Source organism: Tursiops truncatus, chromosome 10 (assembly GCF_011762595.2).
Source record: "Tursiops truncatus isolate mTurTru1 chromosome 10, mTurTru1.mat.Y, whole genome shotgun sequence".
NCBI classification, from domain to species: Eukaryota; Metazoa; Chordata; class Mammalia; order Artiodactyla; family Delphinidae; genus Tursiops; species Tursiops truncatus.
In genome coordinates, this window is record NC_047043.1 from 88,269,109 (window position 1) to 88,282,226 (window position 13,118).

Consider the following 13,118-nt stretch of genomic DNA (forward strand, 5'->3'; position numbering starts at 1 on the left):
GCTCAAGGGGTATATATCATGTCAGTTTGCACTGGAGTCTTTAAGAAAAACTTTATATAAATTCAGGCTGAAAAATGAATACACTAGTCAGATGATTTTGTTTGCAAGAGACAAAAAAAATTACAACCCAAACTGGATCGGGCAAAGAGTTTGTCTTATTCACTCACATCTGGGAATTCCAGATCTTAAGCATGGCATTTCATAATGTCATGATATCAGCTATGACTACAGGTTCTTTAGATGGAGGAACACAACATAATAACACTCAGATATGTGAAACTGGGATATAGGAAGCAAAACTCTTGTTTCCTACAGATCCAAATGAGAGAAGGGGTATTCACAGAAGTATACCCAGGGACAGGATAATAGCAAGCTGGGACTTATGTATGACAAGTATGTATGGACAGGATAAGAGCAGCTAATGTATGGCAAGTGAGGTAGTGTTAGCTAAGTTTCGAGGGCATCCTTGAGATTGAGTATTTTGAATAATTCTGTCAGCCCTAGGAAGAAGGGCCATTCCTGGTTGTTAGGTAACTGGAGGCCTCTGGAAATTGCTTTGTGTGCATTATAACCCAGAAGTGTCAGGGCCTGATAAGGGAAGAAGTTGGGGTGGGGACTCAGCAAACTATCTGCTAAGGGGAGTTGAGAGTTTTTAGCCATGCTTTCAAAATTGGGTCAAGACAGGACTTGCAAAATTTTGTATTACATTGGATCAACAGATTATATCTTAACAACTTTACTGTCTTAGTATTATTGACAAATGTCTTGGCTTTGTTGTCACTGGTTTGGCTTAGGCTACATGCCCATCCTTTTACAAAACATTGTAGCCAGGGGAATGAATTCCTGATTGACATAGCCCTGGTCACATCCTCATCCCTGGAGCTAGGAGGTGAAAGAAATCTCACTCTCATTATATGGACTGAGGGTGTGTAGGGAGATGGTTCCTAAAAAAACAAAAACAAAGACAAAAACAAAAAAAAACACAGAGCTTTTATCAGAAGAAGGGGGAAGAATTGTTTGGTCGGAAAAAATAATGAATGCCCATCAGATAAATGGGTAATTATAAGTTTTTACTTTTTACTCTACCCCTTCCATTCTCCACATCAGCTAGTGATGTCTGTACAATGTATATTAAATTCAGTCTGTCCTGCTTAAAAATCCTCATTATAATGTGGAAGTACAACATCCATACTCGTCAACATGGCCCACAGTTTAACCTATTTGTCCTTCTCCAACCTTGTCCTTCTGAATAGCAAACTGGATCTTTGTCAGGTCTTTGAAAATGCAAACTCAGGCCTGCTTCAGGACCTTGTCACGCTCTCTCCCTTTTGCTTAGACAGCTAGTAGTCTCCTTCTACATCTTACCTATCTTAATCCCTGCTCTCCTATGCTCCCTACCTCATGTACATGTACTCTTTGCCTGGCTAAAGCATACTCATTTTTCAAGCCTCCGTTCAAAAATACTACTTGAACCCCACCTCATAGATCTCATTTGCACTTGTTTTCTTCAAAGTATTACCATATTTACCACACCTAACTATTTATCAGTGTGTGTGTGTGTGTGTGTGTGTGTGTGTGTGTGTGTTTGATTTTGCTGTTTTTCTTAAAAGTCTGTGTCTCTTAAAAGATGGCAAGACATCAAGGGTAGAAATGAAGGGTTTTAGATTCACTACTAACACCAAAGTACCTAATGTCTGGCAGAGAATAAGTATAAATAAATAAATATTTCTTGAAAAAATATAAATTAATGAATGGATATAGTGTATAATTTCACTTAAATATAAGGGGTTAAGAGCTTAGAACCTGTGGTGTCAAAGAGAATGCAAAGATGAGGTAAGATATGACAGAATTTCTGGTAGGACACTGTCAAATCAGCATAGCATATTGACCTGAATATTGTTTATTTTCTTTTTGATTTTTATTCCTAGATTAAATTTGAAAGCATTTAACTTGGATTTTATAAAGACTTAAATTTGAATATGGTCCCTGGGGTTTAAGTTGAAGTAACTAGTAACAGAAAGAAATTAAAGATTTTTACAATTTAAAAATATATCAGGAAATGATCAAAAAAAATTTTTTTTTACTAGACTTACACTTAAAATCCACATGCTTCCAAGAGATATTTGAAGTTGCAAGACAATATATTTACACTAAGTTAAAAGTTTCCAAAGGGTCCTATCATTTGATATAAAATAATTTTATCAAATGTGACCTACGTGAGTTTATTCTATACTTTTTTGAGATTATGAGCTTTATGAGCTGCTTACTAGATTTCACTTTTGGAGTAAAGGCTGAACAAACACTTTATCTTGATTTCATTTATCACTGGAAAGCTTAAATGTCAAAATAAATTAGAGAAAATTGTGATGTGATCACAAAGGAAATGTATGTCTCACACTTGAAAGATAATACTTCCAGAAATTGAGTTCCAGCAGAAATTTTATACCACAATATTAATTTTAGTTCTAGTAACAATAGGAAAATAATGTTTCCCAATGAATATATTCTCAAGATATTGAGAATAATACTGATTAAAAAAAACACTTAAAAATCCATGAAATGTATAAAATCACTGTTAATATATATAAGATAAGAGTAATATTTTACCTTTTTCCTAATGGTGTAAAATCAAAAAGAAAAGTCACCAACAGAATTGTGGGAGTTGATTTAACATGTTTTTAAACCTCTCTAACATTTCAAAAAGAACTGAATTTAAAATTATACTCATGAAAGTTTTAATCCACATAGAATACATTCAATTGAATTGTACTCCAGCCCATAAACTACTACAGCAAATGACATGTATTTCTGAGGTATGAATTGAAATTATGGAAATATGAGCTGAAATTATGGAAATTTACAAACTACACATATATATATAAAGTAGACCTTTAGGTTGCTTTATTTAGGTTAATATTTTAATATCAACTTGAATGAATATGCAACAATTCATACATACTTTACAATATGCATGTTTGTATATCTGTCATTTCATGACATTTTTTTTTCCTTTCAGACTGGAAGATAGACATTTTCTTTCCGGCTGATTGTATGGGAGAAATTTTGACCTCAGAAAGTGGAAATGAGGTTGCTTTGGAAATTGGTAATTCTGCTGACACTCATAAATACTTATGCAGGTAAAGTGTTCTATTATTATGAGTTTTGTTCGATAATCTATTGGCATTTTATTTTTTTCTGCAGGGGAAGCAATTTTCAAATACAAAATACTTATGTTATTTAAATGACTAAAATGATAAAACTTTGAAGGTAATCTCTATGGCTAATATAGAGAGTTTAATCCTTAAAAAATAAATCAAGTGCCATTTTTAACAGAACTAAGATTATTTCAATTATAAATTGTCACATGAAATTTTTATAGTAAAAAATGTGATTAAGTAATTTTCTTATCAATAAACAATGAAGAATATTTCTTTTTTATTTCCTTTAGAGTGGTCTTTAAAAATTAAAATAGAAATGTATATTTCCCCTCAAATTTAGAATTCGGTATGGATAAAAAAAAGCTATATTGGTATAGAAGAAAAAGTAATATAGAATTTCACATCAGAAGTAGAATAACTTTAGAAATATTTTTCTTTGCATTTCAATGATATATCCTTTCACTCAACTAAAATATATTAAGTCTGTGTATCAGTTAGCTTTTGCCATGTAATAAACCATCCCACATCTGAATGGATTAAAATAACAAATTACCATGTATTTAGTTAAGTCTGTAGGTTGGCAATTTTAAATGGGATCAACTAAGCTATTCTTTTGATTTTGCCTGAGTACTTTACATCTGTGGTTAGCTACTGGGTCACATCTGGGATCTGGCTAGTCTAGGATATTCTCAGCTGAGACCACTGGGCTGTCTCTGCCCTGGGCCAAAGGTTCTTTCATCCTTTGTGAGTCTGGCCTCCTTCACATAGTGCCTGCTCAGAGTTCCAAGAGAAATCAGAAGTATGCAAGTTTTTTTAATGTCAAGGCTTGTTAACTAACACAATGTCATTTCTGCTGCATTCTTTTAACAATTCCAAGTCACATAATCAGTCCAGATTCAAGAGATATGAAAATATCCTGCATCTCTTGATAGAAAAGCCACAAAGTTACACTGTAAAGGGGCATGGAAACAGTAAAGGGGATACTAGTAGCTGTATTTGTACATAATCAACCATAGTCTATTAAGAACACAGAATTCTGTTCTGAATTTTCAAGCTTACCTATGTGAGTTGCCACAGAGCATGGATATTGTCCGGGTCACTTGATTGCCAGAGCAGCTCTTCTATTACAACACACTGCTTCCCGTCAACTGTGGTAGTGGATACTACTGAAGTTTCCAATGTTCATGACAAAGCCCTAATATATTGGGAGAAACACAGGAACAAACATAGTAACTTACAAGCCAGAAACACAGTAATTGTAAGAGACAAATATTTAATGACAATTCTAAGAAGTGGAAAGATTTCTAATCTTAAAAGCTATGAGAAGGCTAAAATATGCAGAAAACAACTATTAGAATCAGAAAACCATTTAAATAAAAGTATTTTTACTACTAGAGAATCTAGTGGCTAGAAGTGCTACAGCCATATCATGTTTATTCAAAGTTATAACATTATTTTGATTCATGTCACTTCTAACTCCCTGTAACAAAGAATTAGAGTTAAATAACAATATTTTTTTTTGTAATAGATGAAAAAAAAAAGGCTGCATCAAGGTGCCCCCAAATTATACATATGTGAATAAAAATTATATTTCTACCCTCAAGTTTCAGCTTCCCGTCAAAATTTAACATTAACAGTTTGCCCTTTAAATATCTATATTGAATCAACACAGTATCTCTAGAAGAACTTTTATGGTAAAAAAAATAAATTATCATTTTCAGAGCACATATCAGATCTGAAAAATCCTCCAGTTCTTCTGTTAACTTTTATTTATTGAAACCGTATGTGATTCAACATGTCTTTTTGCTTTATCCTAAAGGGAAAAATAATCATATATCCTTGGTGTACAATTTTCTTGTGAAAGAACAGATTGGATCTTTTTTTGTAAGCCATAGCTATTTAAATAAGATAATCTGAGCTAAACATTGCCCCAGAGGTAAGGATGCTGATAATGATATACACAAGAGAGTATTACTTTAAATCTGCTTGGTTTTTTTAGAGATTTCATGGTATGTCTCCCTACTTGCAGATACTATGCTAGTTTAGAAAATTAGATTCTCTAATGATATACTACTCTTTCTATGTGTATATGTAATATCTTCTTTGTTTTTCTAAAACTTGCCTTTGATTCATTCTGAAAGGCCAGCAAATCTTTCACAATTATGTGCTTTTTCCTTCCTATTTTTACGGTTACAGTCTTTTCAAAATGTTAACATTTTAAATCTCTCCACGCTCTAAATTAAAATTTAAAATTTTGCCCCCAATCTCTTCTGTTTTTCTTCTTCTTCTTTTTTTTTTAAAATTAACTTTACTTCATCTAACTCCTTTACTATGAACATTGGCCTTTAGGCTTTTACCATGAACCATAATCTACCCAGGCACACTTTATGGTTCTGGAACATTTTTGAAGTTATGGGTATTTAAAAGTTCCATTGTTCTATTTTAATATTTTTAAAATATTATGAGAAAACCATTTAATTAAGAAACATGATTGCTAATTATATACTCTTTTTTTTTTTTTCTTTTTCTTTTGTGGTACGCGGGCCTCTAACTGCTGTGGCCTCTCCCGTTGCGGAGCACAGGCTCCGGACACGCAGGCCCAGCAGCCATGGCTCACGGGCCCAGCCGCTCCGCGGCATGTGGGATCCTCCCGGACCGGGGCACGAACCCGTGTCCTCTGCATCAGCAGGCAGACTCTCAACCACTGCACCACCAGGGAAGCCCACTAATTAAATACTTTTTAATTATTTCATTAATGTGTGTGGTAGGCTAAATAACTGCCCCCAAGGATCTAGGACCTAATGTCTGGATCTTGTGACTTTTACATTAAGTAGCAAAATGGATTTTGCAGATGTGACTAAGTTAAAGATATTGAGGTGGATAGTTTATCCTGGAATAACTGAGTGGGAAATCACAAACGCCCTTGTAAGAAGGTGGCAAAGGGGGATTTGTCACAGAGCAGAAGGCAATGTGATAAAAGAGGAGAGAGAGATTTGAAGATACTATGCTGCTGGCCTTAAGTATATAGGAAGGGACCATAAGCCAAGAAATGAGAGAAATGAAGCTCTAGAAGCTGGAAAAGACAAGGAAACAGATGTTTTCTCTTTTGGAGGGAGTATGGCCCTGTGGATACATTGGTTTCCACCCTGTGAAACCCATTTTGGACTTGGGACTGCCAGAACTGTGAGAAAATAAATGCGTGTTGTTCTAAGCCACCAAGTTGTAATTTTTAGAGAAGCCATAGGAAACTAACGCAACGTGTTTTTTCCTCACTAACCTTTAAGTTCCAGGAGAGCTGGGCCTCTATCTTCCTGGCACTTGGTAGGGATTCCGTAAATACTTGTGGAATGAACGAATGAATGAATTAGATCCAATGCATTGGTCCTATTTGGATTATCATCAAGTAGAAAAGGTTTAGTCATATAATTTCCTCTGAGGAATAATTGTTCCGGTGTATCCCTGTACGACTGCCCCTATGTTATGTTATTATCATAGAATTTTAGAGATGAAACTCTAGTAACATTTGAAAGTTTCAAACTATGTCCTATTTGAAAGTAAATTTCAGGAGAGCAGAGATTTCCATCTGTTTTATTCTCTGCTGTTTCTCCATTGCCTAGTATATGGTTTGTAGATATTTATCAAATTAATTAAATAAAGCAATTCCATTCAATTCAACAGATAGTTTTAGTACCTTAGATGTGCCGGGCACTGAGCTAGATATTGACCTTCACCAATAAGAGGGCTATGGTCCCTGTCCTCTTCAGCCTAAAAATGGAAACAAACAAGTAAGTCAACAATTGCAATAGAGAAAGTACAACTTGCTATTTGAAAAACATAGTAGGGAGCATATAACATGGAAATGTTCTAAAAGGACATCTGGTGTTTTTGTCAACCCTCAATCCATTTCTGCTTCCTCTGATAAAGAATATTTGATTTTTATTGGGAAACCAATCTTTCCTATCAGTCTCTGTAGTTTGAATGAGATTGGTATAACCTCATGATCAGCCAATTGGCATATTCCATCCTCCCTCACCATACTATTTGGTTCAGGATATATTATATCCAAACAAATCCCTGGGCTTTTGCTAAATTAAAATGACAGAAAGACATTGCATCTGTGCTGTTCTAGTTAGTATAAAGATGTACCAAGGACTGCTATGAAGGAAGAGTTGGCCTGGAAATGAAATTCACACAGAGGCAGAACAATCCAAGGGAAGAAAGGCACAATTTCTTAACTTTATCTTTTGAACTTTAAGCAATATAAACCAATAAGGTGCCCTTTTCCTATTTTAGGCCAATTTCCATTGAAATTCTGTCCCTTGTGATGGAAAGAATCTTGTCTAATATAGGTTTAAAAATTGTTTTTAACGTATGTTAGTGAACATTAGTGAAGGAGTTAGATTAGAAATAGAATTCCACTTGAGATAGATATCTACTCCCTGCTGGGAATGAGGAATAGAGAAAATAAAGGAATGGAGAAAAGGCACAATATTGCCTGGAAGGATAAAAAGCATCAAGAGGCTTAATATAGACTCAGAAGGTTGATTTTCAGCCCCCAAATTACTGAACCATCTATGTCTCAGGGTTGGAAAAAACATAACATTAATGGGGTAATTGGAGACCACATTGATCAATGGAGGAAAACCGACAACTCTGTTTTCTTTTCTTGTAGCCAAGAAAGTTTTCATGAAGTACGGGAAGTTTTCATGAAAAAATATTTTATGCTTAAGTAAATAGTAAATGAAGTGGCTGGAACAAATCTGTAGGGTATAGCAGAAGCTAAAAAAATCATGTAGGATCAGATTTTGTTGATGTTAGAATGTCACATGCGTAGGAAACCCAAGGTTTACCGATGTGGTTAAGTGTTAAATTTTCCAATGGTGAAAAAAAGGCTCAGAATGTACTATATGTTATTATTCATTTAAGTCTTTCATCTCACTATGATTTTCATATAATATTTGATAAATTATAGACAGATTTCACAATTTAAGTCCAAATCTTTAAAAATTTGATATTTTTTTTAAATACTAAATACTTGATTAGCAAGGTAAAAGTAATAATCAGCTAAATCTTGTGCTATATATGTTATGAGTTATCCAGGCTTAGAGATGGCACAAGTTTAAACCCAGAACCTCATAAAAACTCTGCTGTCCTTAAGAGTAGTGTTAATGAAGGTCAAATGGCTGGTATTTTAGACTGAAACCTAATAGGAAATAGCAAACATCACTAGTTATAAGGGATTTAATAATATCATCTTAAGAATTTCCGCCTAATAAATTCTCTTTTAACTTTGTTACTTTAAGAAAATATTAAAGCTTAAATGGTAGTTTTTTAAACAACACATTTGGTTCATAAATATATGTGGCTCATTTGTGTGCCATTTGTATTTCTTTTCCTATGGCCAAACACTTTTGTCCATATCTTGTAAAACTATGACTGAACATCTCTTTGGTTAGTCCTGAAGAAGTACTGCTTATGCAGTATGAGACTCAGTTTTTCCAGAGAGAAACTGAATAATTCAAGGACGTGAACAGGAAGCTAGTCACATTTATTGGCAAAGCAGGATTAAAGGCCTCCTGTAGGCATGTAACTATTGTATTATGTCATCAGGCCCTAATGAGCCACTTTCTCTCACTGTATTAATTACTCTTGAGGAACAAACTGAGACTAAAATTATAAGATGTTGTTCCTGCCACTATTTTTATGTAATATCTACTGATAAATGTAGTTATATTATTTTCAAAACTACTCCAGAGTAAATGATTCTTAAAACTTGAATCAATTTGTTTCTAGGGATTATACCAATGAAGAAAAAAAAAAAAAAAACTGTTTTGTCAGTGTTTTTGCACAGCATCCCATTTTACAAATGGAGTAGCCTTAACGTGAATCTGGAGAAAATGTACCTTCTTCTAAATACTCACAATCAGCGGTCTGTGATAAGGGGACATTGAAAAGTATGTATGACTGCTTGAATTTTACTCTGTTTCAAACATAGTTTCTATTGAACTGAGAACCAGAGTAATTGAACTAGCTGACAAAGAAAGCCACAAGAATGGAAATATGCACTGTGACCAAGATTTCTTCAAAGAAGACGATGTTTCACACAGCAAATCCATGAAAATTGGCAGGTGTAATAAACCTGCTTTACTTAAGGATCCCAGAAGCACATAATGGATATTCCTTTGGGTCAGAGTGTGATAAATATTGAGTACATCACAACCCACACTCTGCCTACAGTCTTGTTCAGATTTATTGTTAGCATAATAGCGGCTTTAGGAATGGAACACCAGGCTATATTCTTAAGTCAAGTCACGTCTTTGCAATTTCTACTGGAGATGGTCCAATTAACAAATGCTGAAAATCCATTTTTATGCAATGCCTACTAATAAAGGTAGCTATATGATAATCAAATCTTTTTCAAAAGTAATTGATTCTTTAAAAAAATATTTTTAAACATCTTTATTGCAGTATAATTGCTTTGCAATGGTGTGTTAGTTTCTGCTTTATAACAAAGTGAAACAGTTATACATATACAGATGTCCCCATATCTCTTCCCTCTTGCATCTCCCTCCCTCCCACCCTCCCTATCCCACCCCTCTAGGTGGTCTCAAAGCACCGAGCTGATCTCCCTGTGCTATGCGGCTGCTTCTCACTAGCTGTCTATTTTACGTTTGGTAGTGTATATATGTCCACGCCACTCTCTCACTTTGTCCCAGTATATCCTTCACCCTCCCCGTATCCTCAAGTCCATTCTCTAGTAGGTCTGCGTCTTTATTCCCGTCTTGCCGCTAGGTTCTTCACAACCTTTTTTTTCCTTTATTTTTTTTTGGTTCCATATATATGTGTTAGCGTACAGTATTTGTTTTTCTATTTCTGACTTACTTCACTCTGTATGACAGACTTTAGGTCCATCCACCTCACTACAAATAACTCAATTTTGTTTCTTTTTATGGCTGAGTAATATTCCATTGTATATATGTGCCACAGCTTCTTTATCCATTCATCTGTTGATGGACACTTAGGTTGCTTCCATGTACTGGCTATTGTAAATAGAGCTGCAATGAACATTTTGGTACATGACTCTTTTAGAATTACGGTTTTCTCAGGGTACATGCCCAGTAGTGGGATTGCTGGGTCGTATGGTAGAGCTATTTTTAGTTTTTTAAGGAACCTCCATACTGTTCTCTATAGTGGCTATACCATTTCCGCTAACAGTGCAAGAGGGTTCCCTTTTCCCCACACCCTCTCCAGCACTTATTGTTGTAGATTTTTTGATGACGGCCATTGTGACCAGTGTGAGAGGATATCTCATTGTAGTTTTGATTTGCATTTCTCTAATGATTAATGATGTTGACATTATTTCATATGTTTGTTGGCAATCTGTATATCTTCTTTGGAGAAATGTCTATTTAGGTCTTCTGCCCATTTTTGGATTGGGTTGTTTGCTTTTTGATATTGATCTGCATGAGCTGCTTCTATATTTTGGAGATTAATCCTTTGTTGGTTGCTTCATTTGCAAATATTTTCTCCCACTCTGAGGGTTGTCTTTTTGTCTTGTTTATGGTTTCCATTGCTGTGCAAAAGCTTTTAAGTTTCATTAGGTCCCATTTGTTTATTTTTGTTTTTATTTCCATTTCTCTAGGAGGTGGGTCAAAAAGGATCTTGCTGTGATTTATGTCATAGAGTGTTCTGCCTATGTTTTCCTCTAAGAGTTTGATAGTGTCTGGCCTCACATTTATGTCTTTAATCCATTTTGAGTTTATTTTTGTGTATGGTGTTAGGGAGTGTTCTAATTTCATTCTTTTACATGTAGCTGTCCAGTTTTCCCAGCACCACTTATTGAAGAGGCTGTCTTTTCTCCACTATAGATTCTTGCCTCCTTTATCAAAGATAAGCTGGCCATATGTGCATGAGTTTATCTCGGGGCTTTCTATCCTGTTCCATTGACCTATATTGCTGTTTTTCTGCCAGTACCATACTTCCTTGATTACTGTAGCTTTGGAGTATACTCTGAAGTCAGGGAACCTGATTCCTCCAGGTCCGTTTTTCTTTCTCAAGAATGCTTTGGGGCTTCCCTGGTGGCACAGTTGTTGAGAATCTGCCTGCTAATGAAGGGGACAAGGGTTCAAGCCCTGGTCTGGGAAGATCCCACGTGCCGCGGAGCAACTAGGCCTTGAGCCAAACTACTGAGCCTGCGTGTCTGGAGCCTGTGCTCTGCAACAACAGAGGCCATGATAGTGAGAGGCCCCCGCTTGCCACAACTAGAGAAAGCCCTTGTACAGAAATGAAGACCCAACATAGCCATAAATAAATAAATAAATAAATAAATAAGCCAAGCATTTGAAGCCCTTTAAAAAAAAAAAAAAGAATGCTTTGGCTATTCGGGGTCTTTTCTGTTTCCATACAAATTATGAAATTTTTTGTTCTAGTTCTGTGAAAAATGTTAGTGGTAGCTTGATAGGGATTGCATTGAATCTGTAGATTGCCTGGGGTGGTAGAGTCATTTTCACTATGTTGAGTCTTCCAATCCAAGAACATGGTATATCTCTCCATTTATTTGTATCATCTTTAATTTCTTTCATCAGTGTCTTATAATTTTCTGCATACAGGTCTTTTGTCTCCTTAGGTGCGTTTATTCCTATATATTTTATTCTTTTCGTTGCAATGGTAAATGGGAGTGTTTTCTTAATTTCACTTTCAGATTTTTCATCATTAGTGTACAGGAATGCAAGAGGCTTCTGTGCATTACTTTTGTATTCTGCAACTTTACCAAATTCATTGATTAGCTCTAGTAGTTTTCTGGTTGCATCTTTAGGATTCTCTATGTATAGTATCATGTCATCTGCAAACAGTGACAGCTTTACTTCTTTTTTTCTGATTTGGATTCCTTATATTTCTTTTTCTTCTCTGACTGCTGTGGCTAAACATTCTAAGACTATGTTGAATAATAGTGGTGAGAGTGGATAACCTTATCTTGTTCCTGATCTTAGTGGAAATGGTTTCAGTATTTCACCATTAAGGACGATGTTGGCTGTGGGTTTGTCATATATGGCCTTTATTAGGTTGAGGAAGTTCCCTCTATGTGTACTTTCTGGTGGGTTTTTATCATAAATGGGTGTTGAATATTGTGAAAACCTTTCTCTGCATCTATTGAGATGATCATATGGTTTTTATCCTTTAGTTTGTTAATATGGTGTATCACATTGATTGATTTGCATATATTGAAGAATCCTTGCATTCCTGGGATGAAACCCACTTGATCATGCTGTATGATCCTTTTAATGTGCTGTTGGATTCTGTTTGCTAGTATATTGTTGAGGATTTTTGCATCTATGTTCATCAGTATATTGGCCTGTAGTTTTCTTTCTTTGTTACATCTTTGTCTGGTTTTGGTATAAGGGTGATGGTGGCCTCGTTGAATGAGTTTGGGAGTGTTCCTCCCTCTGCTATATTTTGGAAGAGTTTGAGAAGGGTGTTAGCCCTCCTCTAAATGTTAGTTTTCCTGTGAAGCCATCTGGTCCTGGGCTTTTCTTTGTTGGAAGATTTTAAATCACAGTTTCAATTTCAGTGCTTCTGATTTGTCTGTTCATATTTTCTATTTCTTTGTGGTTCGGTCTCAGAAGGCTGTGCATTTCTAAGAATTTGTCCATTTCTTCCAGGTGGTCCATTTTATTGGCATATAGTTGCTTGTAGTAATCTCTCATGATCCTTTGTATCTCTGCAGTGTCAGTTGTTACTTCTCCTTTTTCATTTCTAATTCTATTGATTTGAGTCTCCTCCCTTTTATTCTTGATGAGTCTGGCTAATGGTTTATCAATTTTGTTTATCTTCTCAAAGAACCAGCTATTAGTTTTATTGATCTTTGCTATCGTTTCCTTCATTTCTTTTACATTTATTTCTGATCTGATCTTTATGATTTCTTTCCTTATGCTAACTTTGGGGGTTTTTTGTTCTTCTTTC